Source organism: Triturus cristatus, chromosome 11, assembly GCF_964204655.1.
Source record: "Triturus cristatus chromosome 11, aTriCri1.1, whole genome shotgun sequence".
Classification (NCBI taxonomy): Eukaryota; Metazoa; Chordata; class Amphibia; order Caudata; family Salamandridae; genus Triturus; species Triturus cristatus.
This window is the reverse complement of record NC_140594.1, coordinates 343,080,199-343,098,507: the sequence shown is the minus strand read 5'-3', so window position 1 is coordinate 343,098,507 and position 18,309 is coordinate 343,080,199. Positions and strand designations below refer to the sequence as shown.

Sequence of the window (18,309 nt, the reverse complement as noted above, 5' to 3'; positions counted from 1 at the left end):
CTCGGGTGCGGCTGCTTTTTTACCCGGGAAGGTGTCTCATCCCGGGCTGCCACACACGACGGGGGGGGGGGGGGGCTGAAGCCCTTTCAGTCCAATGGGTGTTGCGCGCCTGGTATCAGATATAAATATTTGTTATCAATATACTAATTTCTCTGTTTACATCTCTAAGTCTACCTTCCAAAAGACTTTTAGAAAAATGTGCTTTAGATTATGTAACAAATTGAATGTGTCATTTGCACTCCCTCAGTGTTATTGTATACCCAGAGATCATACATAATGCTTTACCTCCCAGTAGCTCCTGATTCTCACAACAAACTAAATGAGGGGTACAGTACCCTTCTCTATGGCATGAGGATATTTCAAGTCACCGAGAATTGCCCTTGCCACAGAGGTGGACAACCGAAGGTGATGCTTCTTTAAAAGATCAAAGAATGCTGAGGTCGCTGGAAAATCCTTTTTTACATACAGTATAAGTATTTTACTCCCTGTAACTCACCAATGATCTTACTCCATCAACCACCAATAGCGCTGGATAACATACTCACTCTGTCCTTATAGGTATTTTTTGGAACAGATGTAAAAAAAAAATCCATTCAATACTGTAGTAATAAAATGAAAATGTGTGTGATGATGTGAACTAGTAAAAGTGCAGTGTGAATACAGGAGCGAAGTAGTCAAACACAGAACATTCTTTTTTTTTTCAGTTAAATATTTTTTATTGGATATAAGAAAACACAGGATTACAAATATAAACTAGTCAATAATGTTCAACAAAATAGTAACTGCATAAGAGGATAACATTCTTGAAGTTATAGAAAGATAGGAAGAAACCAGTTACAATCAGGCCACACAGAGAGAAGGATGTTGTTTTAATCAGACCCAATTGATACGGATGGGATATGAGTAACAAAACACATATGGCACGACAAGTAGCAGTGTGACGTTTTTTTTTCCACTCCCTGGAAAGTTTAGGAAAGTTCTAGAGTTTTACTTTGTGTTTAGTTTCGAAATGTTCGCATGCAGGATGTGTTGCCTGTAAGCCAGATAATTCTCAAGCTAAAAGAGCCAGGCCCACTGTGATGTCCCACCCTTCCTGGTGGATTAAGTAACAGAATGGAGGATAGAGCATGTGGCTTAGCGGCTAGAGCGGCCGACCTTGAAGCTGGGGAACCAGGTTCGAGTCTGGCGGGAGGCTCAAACATCCTGTGATTCTGGGCAAATCACTTAATTTCCCCGTGCCTAAAAATGAATGTGTCCGCCTGTAATGCAACTGGTGCTCATGTGAAGCCTCTGATACATTAGGGTCCAGTATGCACTATATAAAACTGCAAAAATAAATAAATAAATAAATAAATAGAATACATACATGGATAGAACACGCGGCTCATGTCATTCTATTGTAGAACACGTATCTATTGTGTGTCAAGATTCCTTGGTGGGAAGTTGGCCCAGCTGGGGTGTGATGACTAAAGCACTTACTCTGCTAATCTCGGTCTATGAAAGTTGTTTCTTGACATTAAACCTTTTTATTTACATAAATAACCCAGGGCGACCCTATTCATTTGGGACAGATGGGTTATATACAACTACAGAAATGGTCCCCAAAGGTTAATAAAGTGGATGCTGCAGAAAGAGGAGATGCATCATCTGCACGAGCATCCGCTTCAGAATGACATCAGCTGAAAGAGTTTGCATAGAACCATAGCTTGCTCACAAAGAAAGGAAGGCTATTTTGCATGTTGGACTTCATCTTCAAAAAAAAGAAAAAAAACACACAACCATATATATTATTGTAGAACTTTTACAAAAAAAACTAATTAAATAAAGTGAAGAAAGAAAAGAACACTGTATTCCATGCTCTGATTTAATTTAAAAGCTGTAAAAATAGAGTGCCAACCCCTTCCTATAATGTATTTTGGACAGTTAGACTAAGTAAACGTTTTCGGCATTTAACATATGCTTGGGTTAACACCAGCAACCCGTGTTGCAACATGTGGAGATATATTCCTGCCTTCCAGCACTAGTTTCAAGCTCTGTGCTAAATAAACAGAGAGTGATAAATATTTCTTTGGCACATAGAGGTCATGAAAAGGCAATAACTTGAAGGGATTCTAAAATTAAGTGATCAATTACGTTTTTAAGGGCAGTGGTGTCCACGTGTTGCCTTTAACTACGTTCGTTCGGGCTCTAGCCGCAAGCATTGTGACACCAGTACTGAACTGTAAAACGCTGTTACAGTCGAGAAGTAATTTCTTGTTCCTATTGCAGGTTCGTAGTGATATCCGACGTGGACAACAATATCTAATAAGGCAGTGTATATGTTTATCTTAGTGTAAATAATTGTGGTTGTATGACGCAGGGAAATACTCCGCTTGCCTTTACCACACATTTTTTTACAACGCATAAGCTTTTACAATGTATGCCTTTACCACGCATTGTTCATATATATACACATTTATATGTATATAAACAATGTATTTGTGGGGGAGACCCCCTTCACCCCTGAACTTACCGTAAATGTGTGGTAAAGGTATACATTGTAAAAGCACATGCATTCTAAAAACTAGGCCTGGGCGGTAAATTCCGTTCCGCTTGCGGAATTTGGGTAATTTCGCGTTCCGCGGAGAACGCAGAAGTGCCCAAAATTCTGTGTTCTGAGGCTTCGCGAAATTTTTTGCTTGTTCGCGTTCTCAAAATGCGTGTTCGCAAGATATTTCCCCCCCGAGCATGCAAACAGCGTTCGTGAACAGGAAAAAAGCATCGCGAACAAGCAATTCCGCATGTTTGCGGAATTTCTGCGTGCTCGCGGAGATTTTTTACCGTTTCGCGGATCTTTGCGTAGGCGCGACTACGCAAATTCCGTCCACCCCTACAAAAAACATGCATGGTAAAGGTACAATGTGGTAAAAGCTTTGTTTTGAATCCCGTTTCCCAATAATAGTATGCATAAATAATCAAAAACATCACTGTATTAAAGATGTACTAAGGCCCTAGCAATACGAAAATAGACCAATGTTTACGTATATAGTGGTTCATGTAAGAGCTTGAGCACACCACAGGAGTCATGGAAGTGGACTCAATCACATAGAAATGCATAGTTCCTTGTGGAAGTGTAGTCTAGGTTCTTTTTTTCTCACATTAGATACCCTTATACGCCAGTGCAGAGAAAGCTAATCTCTGTATTCCAAGCCTTACTCCTGTGCACAGGAATATCGCTAGGAAACGACGGTGACTGGTCATTGGTTGTCAATACACAGAATTGATTTGAGAAACATGTGAAGTGCACATTCACTTCTCCTGAATTCATCTCCTTTTACTTATTTGACTAAAAGAATCATAATGTAACAAGTTCATAAGAGTAACTTCTTCATACTGCCATGAAAGGATAAATATGCTAAAGCAAACAGATGCTGGGAAAGAATTTCAAGTCAAAAAGCCAATTCATAAGGTTCTGAAAACAGGCAACAATATTGGTAACAACTCCACATCATGCTAAGGGGAAAACTTCTCTTACTATGTATCTAATTTGTAGGCGAATTATACTAGAGCGGATGTTGTAATAAAAGAGGGCATCAAATATAAGTATTCTTTGGTGAGAAGGTCCTGTGTATGAGGCATGGATCAAGAAAGAGGGTGGGGAGAGGTGGGCGCGGGGTGAGAACAACCAGGATTACTGGTGTCACCCCGGAAACCCACAAAGGGGCATGAACTCAAAATGAATAGACTCAGGGAGGATTATGTGAATTGAAACAGCCATCAACTGCATTCCATAAGGGCCTGGAGCTGTTAACAGGGGCCTTTCTTACCATAAAAATACTGTCACATTTCTCCTGTAAGTATATAGGCTTATCTGGCGTGGATATAACGTTTTTGTGTCTGTTTGCAGCTCTCCCTAACCATTTTCACACCTACTTTCAACAAAAGATCCAATAATGTCAGATGGTTCTATCAAAGGGGTCTCTCAATATTCATTGGACCTTAATTTCTAGGTGACCTGCACCCCGATTCAGGATTGGGAATTCTGAACTAATATTTCAATCAAAGACAATAAGGTTGTCATATGTAAAATGGATCTTTTCAGATCCACTCAATTGTCTCACCTAACCCTAGACATGTTATAAAAGACATCCGTTTCACATGCATTGTTCACTTACCATAGTAAAACACATATTTTATGTAATATATGTCTTTTAGTACAAGAACCCTCCTTTTATGTGATAGGCAACCTTTCCAAACAGCACACACAACGTGGGGAAGACAGGCCTGTGCCACACAGCACATACCCATTTTGCACAACACACACACTCACTTTACAGACCCATTACACAAATTATGCATCAGTTCCTATGTCATGCCCGATGTGGTCCGATTTTACACCCGTCTTATCATTAGAGCACAGCTTAACCCGATTTATTGAGAATTTCCATTGAAATATCACATGCTTTACTAACCCGATAGAACTATCCATCATAACGACAATTGAACCAGGTCATTTGGCAAATAAAATGGCTTAGGATGGCACTAGCAAAAACAAACAAGCATTTGCAATGCAATAGGTCTCACATTTGCAAGAGTTTAAGCTATTTGCATTGTAAATGACAATGCCTTTTACATATCTGTTTTGTTAATAACACATAAATAAAAGGCATTGTCATTTACAATGCCAATAGCTGAAACTCTTGTAACTGCAAGAACTATTTCATTTCAACGAAGCGGCAGTCATTGTCCCGGGCTGCTTGGAAAGTGAAAACACACATGGAACGCTGAATGTTGCAGGAAAGCATGTCATGCCTACAGTAGGAGAAACTCATTAAAGAAAATAGTGCTTATAGACTAAATAAGACATACCATGTAACAACAGAAGTAAAAGGGCCAGTCCTCATTGGAGGTTACAAATGAAGACAAGGCCGTACCAAGGAGGGACTAACAAACCTATTAACGAATCAGAAGCTAGCATTTACAAAAGACAATGACACAAGCCAATGAAAAATATAAGTGGAGAGTGGACGGAGCTTCAACCCCATACTCGAATACAGAATGCCTCCAGAGCAGCGCATGCGCTGCCCAGGCTCGACCTAAAAACAGAGGACTGAGAACTTAAACTCAACTGAATAAAAACCATGGCCCCATTGGGTAAATACTGCTTCCCAATGCATTTGAGTTTATGAAAGAGGTGGTGAGAGCAAAAAAGCTCTCTACTCAAAACGTATTGGTTTCAGCTTAAATGAAACAAAATAATTGTTCAGATTGTGCAAGGAGGTAACTGAATATTATACTCTCTTTGTCTGTTCTTTTTTACACATCTGAACACTTTGAAGGCATGTAAGCATTTATCAACAATAAAAATTACATTTTAAAACTCAAATCAGTGTAATGAAAAAACGTCATGCTCTTCATTGGCTAATTGTTATTTATTTAGACTAACAAAACTGCCTTGGAACCAGTGAGGAAGCATCCAAATGTTCAAACATTTCTCTACTAGATTTAACAGATATTTTGAATGCTCACCTGACAATTCCTAAAGAATGTAAGCATGCAATTATTACCACTTGTTACAGCTATCACTCATATCTCTTCTATCATTCTACATTCAATTTCCCTTACCGTGGAAAGAATTGCAGAGGTATCGGTCATAAAAGAAACACCAAAGTTTTGCAAAATCTCTTCAGCTGCTTTACAATTGTCAGTCAGGGATCAGACCACAAGCAAGTTCAGAGACAACGTTGATCAACATAAGAGAGAATCTTCTGGCAGCCTTTGATAATTCCACTTCCTGTATTCTTCATCCACCTTGACCTGTTGGTGACACATGACATAGTTAATCATGAACTACTACTGAGCAGTTTGGAATTTTGTTCAGAGTAAGTAACCAATCTTCAGAAAAGATTCACTTGTTCCTGTCTGACAAACTGCAGCAAGCTAGGATTCTCTCCTTAACACCCTCCACAAAAATGCAATTAAGTGGAGAGCCCCAGAGTGTACATATCTATCATTAGCGCTTCTTAGAACTTCCATTCAACCACTAGCTGCAATAATTTTATATTACCATATACTCTCACAGCTTAGGTGCAAACACTAGCTGAGATCACTTGACACTACCAGGTACATTCACAAAAGTGCATGAATGACAAACAAATGCATATGTCATTGCAGAAATAACAGGAGAATCACAAAAACACCACAGAATGTTGTCGAGCATCCAGTGTCGGATGAATCAGAACTTGCTTTACATATGCATCTTTACAAGTCAGCGATCTATACACTGATAGGGGTACATTAGTTTGAATTTCTTTGTTTGGAAGAGACATATAACCCAACTCAATTACAAAACGTCTGGGTATCCTTTTTTATTTTGAGGTCTCATATACTCTCAGTTCTACACAGTCATCTTCAACAACACATTATAACTAATGATGTTATAGAGGATTCTCGCTCTCCTTTGATTCACTTTTTGAGTAAAGCTGCGAGAGCCTTCATTCTGTCTCAGTGGGATTACTGTTAAAGTATATCTATAGGTACTTCCAAAAACTGAAAAACATCAAAGGATTAAAAACTAGGCTGCAAGAATGTGTAAATTTAAAGAGGTATAATCCTATAACCCCTGTTATGACATCAGAGCATTAGCTTAAAAAAGAATACAGTTAAATGCATTATGCATAAAAATAAATAGAAGGGATAATTTCTAACTTATTTAATAAATGTTGATATCATGGTACTAAACCCAAAGAAGTAAATGAGTGATTTAAAAACAGTGGATTCCTCATAGAAGGGATAAAGTACCTCTTGCCGTACATTATAAGGATACTGTGAGTCAAGAGGAGTTCCATAATCATATAGTGGAACAAGGCTGAAAACTGAATTCCTTTATAAGGTTATGGAACTCCGAGGTGACTTGCAATATCCTCATCACATTAGCCCAGGGGGTACTTTACACCATTAAAACATGGAAACACCATTAACTTTCCCCGAAAACAATTACAACCTTGATGAGCAACTCTTTCATATAAAAGAGAGAAGATTTGCAAACATGAAGAATGAAAATACAACTTTAAGTGTAAAATTAAACACATTAAAAACTGTTGCAAAAATATATTATCAACAGTTCAATACATGTCAGTTTAAAAGGACTGCAATAGCTCAAATTTGTAGAAAAATGCAGAAAGATTCTAACTTTGTCTTTTCTGTAATTATCTAAGGAGTACAAAAAATAAACATGTTCTTTCTGCTTGTCTCCGAAGTACTGAAGAAAGAAAAGCAGAGCTTTGTTTTTAGTTCCTTTACACAGCTGCTTTAATTATGCTTGTGACCTGACCTGCCTTCCACCTCAGCTGCTGGTTCTGGCAGCAGGCATTTTAATGTCCGAACTCAGCTGTAATAACTTATTACAGTAGAGTTCTGACATCGCTAGGGATTGCAGAATCTACTGTATTATACATACATAAAAACAGCTTAAACATCTGATGAGGATATAAGATTAAAGCCTTGCTCACTGAGGTATGGATAAATGTATACAACTACAGTCTGCTCTCAGAACCCAGTTACCTCTCAAATTACTCGTTCACTGCATCTGTGCCTTAGCTGCATGAAGGAAAACAAATTCTGGTCCATGAAACCCGAACACTTTTTTGCTTTTGGATCATTGTTTTTAAACCATTGATGCGACTAAGTCCCCCTGATGAAGTATCATACAGAATAAGATTCTGCTAAAATGCATATGAGCTACAACTGTCAGTGTCCCACTCTTAAACTAAGGTCAGCTGCTGTGTACAGCACAGGTAAAGGGCTCAGAGCAGGTTATGTGTGACGTGTTCAAACATGCATGTACACGTGAAGAGACAGGAAAGAATTGCTTGCCTGTCTCAGCCTGGCATCTGCTCACAAGCAGCCTTGAGGTGAATGGGATCTGGATTAAATTAGACCCACCCTGCTCAGGCCCTGTAATTCAATTGGGATCCAGAAAACACTCCCCTTATTTTTGACCTATAGTATTTAAACTGTTTTTACACGTTGGAAAAACATGCCTAAAATTATCTATTGATTGACATAAAATAGGAAAGACAAGTCTTTTCCTGTCAAATTGAGTGTCAGATTTACTTAATGTGAGTTTGTTTATGCACATAAAATTGGGTACATTTTCCTGATGCATCTTTAATGGGATTCATGCTTTAAGTTACCCAGCTAGACTAGTTAACTATTTTGTAGGGCCAGCTCACCATTCAAAGCTTCACATTGAATAAAAAGACCGTGCAAGAAGCATAGCCTTCTCTTGGCAGAGGAAGGGCCTGGGGATAGAAAATGTATAAGGTATACACCTGCACCTACTAGACAAGCACTGGCAGGATGTTCCCATGAGGTGTAAAGGCAGAGTAGGCAGATCTCTGGCTCTTTTCACAACAAGAGCTTCTATAATTTTCCTGGGCCGATCCGAATATACAGAATTCTCCATCATTTTAGGCTCAAGCCTGGACAGTGACACACATACCACCAGGATGAGACTTCCATAATGTATTGACAGTTCTCTCCTTCCATGGGTGACTAGTAGCCCTCACCTGAATAACAGGCAATTTGTAAAAAGCCACTGCCCATCTTTCCCGAGCACTCGCACCGGGGTGCTAACACAAGTACTCTTTTCACCTTCCTATTGTTTCTTTGTCCTGATGGTGACCTTATAACTAATTTATAGTTTGAAACATTGTTGACACTTCAGCAAACAGACTAGGTTTACTCCCAAAACTTAAGAGTCTATACTATGGATTCATAAGCTTGAGCCCAGGAATCTTATTTGGACCCCAGTAGTTTGCTCTGCATATACACACAACATCAGTCATCATTCTTGTTTCTTTACTGTGTGATCACTTGGGGGTGGCACTGAATTCATAACCTTTTTTTTTTTTTTACAAGTATTCTTTGTTTTTTTTTATTACAATTTTGTTTACTGTCTACTTCTTTCTATGGTTCTTATTGCTTTGGCAATTATAGGCCTGATTACAGGTTTGGTGGTCTTGCCCCTGTACTGCCCGCGGCAGTGGTCACAAGATAAATGCTGAGCTGGTGGTCTCCTGCCCACCGTATTATGATGTGACAGATGGCACCCTGTGGTCTTGCTGATGGCGATGAATGTTTTTTCATATATGTTGATGCATTTATGCATATTTTGAATGCACAAGTGTTGAATGTACACATTTGAAAAAATACTTATTACAAGTACTTTCTGATTGCTTGAGTAATTACAGCCTTGTGAACCACAGATAGTGTCTATAACTTGTGTAACATTTTTTCCGACTTGGAAGGCCTCTGTGGATCTTCATCAATAAAGAAGATTTTCAGTACACCTGGAGAACGTAATTTCTTCTTTCCCATCGACCTATAAATTGTGCGGTAAATTAGAGGCTGCTGCCATAGGTTTTCCACCTGCCATTTTGTACATCTGTGTGATATTGTGCAGAGTATTTAATTGTGTATTAGAGCACTTCTTTTTAAAAGAAAAAGCACTGACAGGACATTGATCGACTGAGTGTCTTTTGTTATGTTGCTGCATTCTGAGATTATTGCCCAAAGCACATCGCTGAATCAGCCTTGGACCCCTCACTATCTTTAGAGTGCAGTGCTAAAAAGGACACTTCAGTCCCAGTTTGAAAGTAGGGATGGGGCTGGGATCTCTGGCCCAATAAAAGCAAACACTCTCATTGTTACAGATGCGGCGCAGTAACTTTTGGTTGGCTTGGCTCGTGAGGAGACCACTGCAGCTTACATCTTCCATTGGTGTTTGGGAAGTGAGGGGTGAAGAGGTCCCAATCCCTTACTAGCCAGATATTAAGCGTAGGTTCTTCTTGTTCTGGTTCTTGCCCTTGACAGGGGGAAGAAACCCCTAGCCCCTAGTTTAAGCAAGATTCAGTAGGTTTGTCTGGGCAAGATTCGTTTCATCTGATTTTTTCTGGAAGAAATTCCGATTCTGCACTGGTTTATCGAAAGGTGTATATCAGTTTATTTGCACTCTATTCGTAAGAGTGGGTGAGAGGAAAAGGAAGAAAAAAACAACACAGCCAACACGTGTTTCGCCCCCTTTACATGGCCATCCGGCCTGGGGCTTCCTCAGGGCTGTAAATACATAGTTTTGTAAAGCGAGTATAGTAACAATCGGTTAATGTTGTGAACATGTAAAAGGAAAGTGGGGAGGGCAAGTGGGGCGGGGTTTTTTGAGAAGAGGAAAGAGAAAGAAAGAAAGAGAAAAAGGTTTAGGAGGGGAAGACGCACAGTTGACAATGGTGTGTTAGTATTAGGATGGTCAAAGAAACGAGGAATGATCATTCGGGTGGGAGAGGTATGAGTAGGTGGTCGGATAGAGAGTTGTAAGAGAGAAGAGAGTGAGCGGGAAGTGGAAGTGCCACATTTTAGAAAGGTGAGTTGGGGATCAAGAGGAGGTGGGGTTTTAGATAGTAGAAAAAAGTGATATTTCAATTCAGCATATATATATATTCGAATCATAATAAATAGCATACATTTGCATTGTATTGTGTAATATACACAAAGATTTCATGGATGGTTACATGAAACATTATTGTAGTGTAGTGTAAAAACGTCATACCAACATTTAGCACAAAGTCACGCAATCAAGGTAGGTCACAGTGGAAGTGGGTAATAAATGGTGAGCGGAAGAAAATGGGGCGATTTAACGCATGGTTGCCAGATACATAATTGTGAAACATAATCGAAGCATAAGCAACATCATTGAAGAGAGGTAAATGTCATACGGTTATAGCATACGTGAGAAGACGAGAATTGGTATATAAAAACACGATTTGCGTGAGAGTATAAGTATGCGCGCGTAAGCAATTCGAAGTAGCGAAAAGTTCGTAAACAAGGCCAAAGCATACAACGTATCGCATGGGAATATTAAGTAGGTTTTGGGCAATACAGTAGAGCATGTGTATTTGTCATAATGAAAACAAATACGGAGTAATGAGGACAAGGTATAGATTTTAACATTTGTGCAAAATAATACAATCAGTGTGGAGAGATAAAGGAAATTGATATTTACAGTGATATATTGTTGGGCATCCGGTGCAGCGAGGTCCCAAAATTTAGAGGAGAGAAGGAAGCGACAGTTAATAAGTAAAACTTATTTGTCAATCGGCAAAGAGGTGAACCATGCCGTGTTTGTGATGGTCATAGAGAAAACGTATAAGGTGGCAAATGGGCAAGCTGATAAAGTTTTCAAGTGAGTTTCGTTGATGTGAGATTAATTCCGTATTGTAGCGACGGTGGTTTATGAGTGTGCTCATACGCGATCAGCCTAGTTGTGGATGTGGCTAAAGTCTATAATGAGCATAATTTTAGGAGCGGTGTCACTCAAATGCCGCATTGCTTATAGGTGGGTTAAGTTGTGAGATGAGGCAGCGGTGATGAATTGAGAAAAGAGTGCTCATAAGTAATCAATCAAGGGCGGAGGTGACTAAATAATGGAAAAATGAAAAGGATGTCTTGATCTTGCCACCTTGTTGCAAGCGAAAAAGAATGGTGCTAGATTGTGCTTAGAACTTCTATTGACTGAATTGGACAGTGTCGCGATAGTGTCATGCTAGAGGCAGACAAGCGCTTACCGCTCACTCTCTTCTCTCTTACAACTCACTATCCGACCACCTACTCATACCTCTCCCACCCGAATGATCATTCCTCGTTTCCTTGACCATCCCAATACTAACACACCATTGTCAATTGTGTGTCTTCCCCTCCTAAACCTTTTTCTCTTTCTTTCTTTCTCTTTCTTCTTCTCTTCCAAAAAAACCCCACCCACTTGCCCTCCCCACTTCCCTTTTACATGTTCACGACATTAACCGATTGTTACTATACTCGCTTTACAAAACTATGTATGTACAGCCGTGAGGAAGCCCCAGGCCGGATGGCCATGTAAAGGGGGCAAAACACGTGTTGGCTGTGTTGTTTTTTTCTTCCTTTTCCTCTCACCCACTCTTACGAATAGAGTGTAAATAAACTGATATACACCTTTCGATAAACCAGTGCAGAATCGGAATTTCTTCCAGAAAAAAATCAGATGAAACGTATCTTGCCCAGACAAACCTACTACATCTTCCATTGCCCCTGCCAGCGCTGCCAATGACAATATCAACACAACCAATAACCATCACGCACCTACAAGTGTGATTTTTCGGACTATTCCAAGTCCCCAAAGCTACAAGAATGGTTTGGCCAACAGGTATTAGGCATTTTAATATATATTGAATTAATAAATAACTTGTTTTTCTCATCTCTAAATTGAAGAACAAACCATGTGGCAGACTGTTATAAGTGCCTGTGTTCACAATTAAGTGCTGAGCACCGGGAACCACCGCCTCAAATTAAGCACAGCTTGGAATCCTCTGACCCGATTTTTCATAACCCTGTACAGAGCTATGTTGCTTTTTGACTAGTTTGTGTTAAACAAATACCAAATATACAACAGTATAGATAGAAATAAAATACAAATATAAGCAAACTGTGGACAGAAGTATGCCAAAATTCTGTTGACAATGAACGTTTTATATGGTCCTTCTCAGAATATCTATGGAATCTATAAAGACCAGCCTTGCACTGCATCAGTTGCCCTAGAGGATCCAGAGGCTCCAAGCCTGATTTCAGAGAAGTTCTCAAATGGCGCAAACACAGGGAGAAACGTCATGGCTCAGAGAGGCAACTTGTGTAGCCAATCGGCCCAAAACACAGCACTCTCCACTGCTTGCCAATATTCAGGAAGAATCTGAAACAGGGTTCTTCTAATAGGCCGTCTACCCTTTAAATAAACCTAATGAGACCAATCACCTCTCACTTTGAGGTACAGGATGACCATGAACATTCCACTGGGACGAACTCAAGACTTTGGGCGAGCATTGTGACATTTTACACACTTCTTGAGATCACCTGCCTGACAAATGTAGAATTCTGCAGCTAAGTGCCCGATTGGATTCATGTCAACGTTCTTTAGAGCACCATATGAAACATCAATTTCATATGACACCTTGTGCACTTAACACATCGCAGGTCATTTCATGCACCACCCACCACTACTTTACAACCCGTTTCCGTACTACTTATGCACAGTGGCGATGCGTCCATTGGGGGCGTTGCCCCACTAGCCACATGGACGACCGTCATGCTAACATTCAATTTAGGATTCAAAATAAATAATCAGAGCGCACTCGCAGTCTGCGGCAACACTCTAGCTCAGAGAGCTCTACCGGGACAAGCCCGACTGAATCGGACACCGAGGAAGGGTGTGGGGGCGGGGTTGCGGCAGTGAGTGACATCGCAGCAGAAATAGCACAGCAGCAGTGTGCGCGTGTCAATTTTTGGGCTAGTCATTTTTATGACTGGCCCGCGCATGCGCACACGCAGTAGTACCTTCCCTCCTCCTCCCCTATAGTGACTCAGACTGCTGAGGGACCGGGTCTCATTATGGGCAGGCAGTAACCCTGCTCTTAGCCAATCCTGGTGCAGTGGCACTGCTAATGCAGTGCCAGGATTGGCTGAGACACCACGCAGCCTGCAGGATGGTGCCGCGCATGGGTGGAGGGCTGCACTGCCCAGTGCCGCAGTTGTATGGCCAATCACACTGTGGCTTATGTGAAGCCATGCAGTGGTGATTGGCCATTTCCTCTATGCTCTCGGCATGTCACCGCGCCTGGTGCGCCACTGAAACACGATGAGTCAGTCACGAGGGTCGTCATCATCGTACCTCACACTCACAGACTGTAGACCTCGTGCCACCCACCGGTGTGTCTTGTCTACACAGTCAGTCGAGTGAGTCGGTCTACACACTTCCTCATTAGATAACGTAAGTTTTTAACACAAACAGTCAGTGACTGTGTACAGTGCGTGTGCATGGCATGAATGATGTGAGTGTGTCAGGGGCCCAATTGTCTGCGTATAAGCCTGCCTCAGTTAGGCCTCGGGATGCTGATGGATGCAGAATCCCTACAGTTACTTGACTCGCTGAATTTAACGTGGTAATATTTTAAAAGCACGCACGCTCCTAATGCCTTCCCACCCAGCGTCTGGCCGGCCCTCGTAATTTGCAGCTTGTTGTGTTTTAGATTCAAATGTAAGGTTTGGAATATTACAGCTTGTTTTCCTTTTCAAAGCCTTTTGCTTTCCGTTTCAGGCGTGCATTGAATGACTTGTGATTCTTGAATCCACACGCTGTACCGCGGTCCGGAACACACAGTCCTCTGTAACAAGTGACCACGATTTGTGAGTCTTAGTTGCATTTCTGTAAGGCGGGCGAGTTTTGATTCTGATCCATAGATTTGTTTTTGCAGAGCTGCTCTTAATGCTTCTCACCCAACTTGGTTTAGCGTGTTCAGGAGTGCCAGTCCCAACAGCTGACTCAGAAGTCTCACTGGAAGGCATACTCTTACCCCTCATTTAACATTTTAGGAAAAAAACACGTTTTTAGCATCTACTGGAGTACAGTAAAGGGAGAGGGCAAAGGGTGGGCAGGATGAATGCCTTTATATACCAAATATTAAATATGTAATTCAAGGACCATTGAGCTATATAGCCAGAATTAGATTTATCTGAGGTTTGACTCTGTAGTATGTGTGCCTCCTATGAGATGTCTCTTTCTGTTCTAAGTCAATTGTATCTGTTTAGCCTGTGTTCTATTTATTGTCCAAACTAAAACGGAAAGGTAGTGGGCAGAATGCTTGCAAATGTGTCAGTGTTTGCAAATTGCTCAAGTCGTCTTCCAGTTCCTTGTTTTTTTCTCTACTTTGCTATTGCTTATGAGCAGCAGATCTATACAGAGCACACTTGTTCGTGCCCCTGTAGGAGCATTTCAGTTCAAACAACCAAAGAGGTGATGATTTAATGCTTGCCACTTCTAATCGCTCTGGGCCTCCTACCAGTCCAATATTTTTCCACTCACATACAGTGCCTCGCCAGAGTGGGATCAGTCAGATGCAAATGAGACTTGTTTCTTCTGCCCAAAGCCATAGTTCTTAATATAGTAGAGTTGTTGTACAGTCTTAGGCCTGAGCATGGAAGATAGCTTTGCTGTTTCTAGTAGAGTTGTTAGACAGCCTTAGGCCTGACTGAGCATGGAAGATAGCTTTGCTGTTTCAAGATACGTGATAAGGCAGTGCAAAATATTTCAAGAGAGATATTATGATAAAACTGCAGATTAATGACTCGACTTGTAGAAAGGAGTACACTCGGATCCTTACATTTTGTCATTTTCTCCTTGCTTGCTCTAAATGTACTAATTTGAAATGCTATCTGGTTGACTTGTTGAATATACAGAATATAACCATGCCTGCCCCCTCAGTGCATTGTTGCGGTATTAGGATGATTCACTCCGACGTTCTAAAAAGTTGCATATGTTGAATGGTGCTAGTTTGCAACCTGTTTAGTTGTTTGTTAAATAAAAAACATCTGTGAGGTACTCAGAAATGTATTATATTTCAAAGTCTGTTATGTATGAAGCTCTGTGGTTATACTGAATAAGCAGCTACCTATGTTATATGACATCTCTTTAATAATGTAATAACTGCACTTTCACAATTGCTTTATTAACCTTCCCGCTTTCTCAAATTTGCTTGAAAATGCACCATTTTTCCACTCTTTTTCAAACTGTTGTTTTTGGGGGGGGACCCCCCGAACCCCACTTAGGTTGTTCGGGCACGCTCGCTCGCTACGGTGAAGTATGACAATCATTTTACGCCCCACCACTTTCAAATGTCACCGTCAGCCACTGCTTATGCATGCTATACGAACACATATGTTATGTACGATGAATACTACAATTTCAGATGCTGAAAAACTATGGTGCCCGCCGCAAAGCCTTTGCATATCTATCTACCATGTACGCAGTTCACAAGCAGTCTTTTTTACTTCAGAGGTTAGTCGTAATAATACCATACGTAATGTATATCACTTTCAAAGATTTTTCACAGGATACACTAATTATTGTTCTTATTACACACCTATTACATCTGATCACCCATTCCATCTATCACTTTCACATACCACACACTTGTTTTACACACCTCAGATTTTGTACACCTGTTTGGACCACGTTTTACTAGTATTTTTTTACACTGCTCAAACTCTACACACCGGACTTTCTTCTTTCTATTCACAAATTACACATATCTTTTGTAGTCACCCATTTTACAGGTTGTGTCTCGATGTCAATACCGCACATTTACTTCAAATTAACACGCACTCCAAATGTACACTCCATACATCTATTTTTCATTCCAGCCATTCAACGCTCTTGCAAACTCTGCTTTACATTCCATTCTCCTGTTTACCAGGCCACACATCGATTTCAGGTACCACAATAATTTCTTCACACAGTACACTTCAAGCATACACTTTTCAACGCCTACACTCAACCTACAAATAACACTCAGCAATTGCATCGAATGAGAGCTGCTGATTGCAGCACTTGAAAGTTTCATATACCACACACATGTTCCATGTAAAAGGCTTTTTAAAACATACAACCACTTTTTTCACCCCTTCACGGAGATCGCACACCTACAAAAACGGCTTTACCAAGAAGCACAAAGTAATTCCACAAAGCATAAACTAACTTTCCACATTATACACACACACACTGCCCACCAACCCCACACTCACAAATGTAGTTTTACATGGAAGGGGCCAGTCTGGAATACCACAATCGTACCGCATATACGTAGGGCTGTCTTCCAGAAAATGTGCACAAGGCAAAATAGTGGGTAAACCTAGTCACTCCATGTTTTTGGGCCCGAGTAATGACGATTTGAGCAAGTAGTATTTCCACGAGACAAATGGCAGAAACTGATGTTGTTTTTTGCCATATTTACAAAACATGATGTAGAGAAAATACATTTTCTTGATCAAATGTGTAACAAGTGTTTGAAGCAGCATCAGTTTGTTCCATGCTTGATTAAATAAGTAGCAGAATAAATCTAAAATCAGTTAGTTCATTTTTAGATCGAGCATTGGAGACCTCTTGTATATACTTTAGTATATACTTACATGTGTATGTAGTTTGTGTGCTCTGGAGATCAGCCCTAGGACTTGTCTGCTTCCGCTTAGGGACTTTATTCTGTTCTACTGCCTCTATTTAACTGTCTTGATAGAAAATGACCAGCAGAGGTCAGTAAAATACCATATTCACTTTAGCATTCTCTAGATTCCAGTCCATAGAAATTGTCTTCCACGAGCACCCGTAGACAATAATATTTTTGAAGGCTCTAATTTTATATTAAAAACAGATCATTGGACTATACCATTTCCCGTTGAAAGGCAATATTTCTCTCCATGTTTTCCAATGCCTGATGTGTCACGCAGTTTGGTGCTTACTTTCCCTCCATTTTAAAGAACAGTAGAGTTTTCAGCACCGAGGCTAATGTGCTGCAGAGCTAAATACATATAAGGTCCCAAAGGCGAGACCGATTGCATTGTATATGCTTGTTTAAGAAAGGATTAGTAATGTATGGTTTGTTAAAATCATGCTCCCCATTGCTTGTACAATCTATATTATCCTATTGGGCCTAGAATTTCAGCCGTTTTGTAAAGTGGACTGGGCAAACGCGTTTCAAAATCCTGCATTACACAAATAGCAAAATAGCCCAAAATGGATTTGCACTGGTGTTAGCACCAATGCAAAGTTTGTTTAATTAAATGTTTCATATCCTGCACACCCGTGGGAAATAGCAAACACTAGATGAGATACTGCAAACACATTTTTGATCCCACTCATTTCTCAAAACTTACACCTATTTCAAGTGGCACGCTCTTTTTTCACACCACTGCCGCTGTAAATATATTTGAAAGCAAGAATGAGAACAGTGAAAACGGTGTCTTCTAATTTAAAGCTGCGAAGGCTTGTGTTGCAATGGTGTTATGATTTTTCCAGCACTTATATTTGCCATGGCCTTCTAACAAGCAAAAGGCACACTTTCTCCTGTCAGGGTTCAGCCTCCTGAGAATTAGGAAACAGATTGGCTCTGCTTCCAATTGCCATCCTGTATGTTCCACATTCCTGTGGGCAGCGCTAGTTTGGGATTTTTTTTCGATTTTAAATTTCTAAAACTTTTACACATATCTATAAAATGCATAAGATACATATATCAATCAACAGCCAAATGGCTGTAATGAATTAAACATGGAAAATTATTTATCTGTGATAGGGATTGCAAAGCTCTCAGTCTTAATCACTGGCAGTAACAAGCATTTGCAATTCAATTGGTCTCGCCTGTGGGACCTATGTATTTATCTATGCGGCACATTAGCCTGGGTGCTGAAACATCTACTGTTCTT

The 18,309-nt window shown here is 40.3% G+C and overlaps 1 protein-coding gene across 3 annotated transcripts in view; it reads right to left on the bottom strand.

Moving 5' to 3' along the window:
- The window catches only part of RTN4R (reticulon 4 receptor), a 767,021-nt gene that overhangs the window by 677,907 nt on the left and 70,805 nt on the right, over nucleotides 1-18,309 (bottom strand). For all 3 annotated transcript variants that reach the window (XR_014970547.1, XM_085633954.1, XM_085633953.1), the window contains exon 2: nucleotides 5,605-5,796. The gene's annotated coding sequence lies outside the window, so the exon portion shown is untranslated. The remainder of the gene's footprint in view (nucleotides 1-5,604; nucleotides 5,797-18,309) is intronic.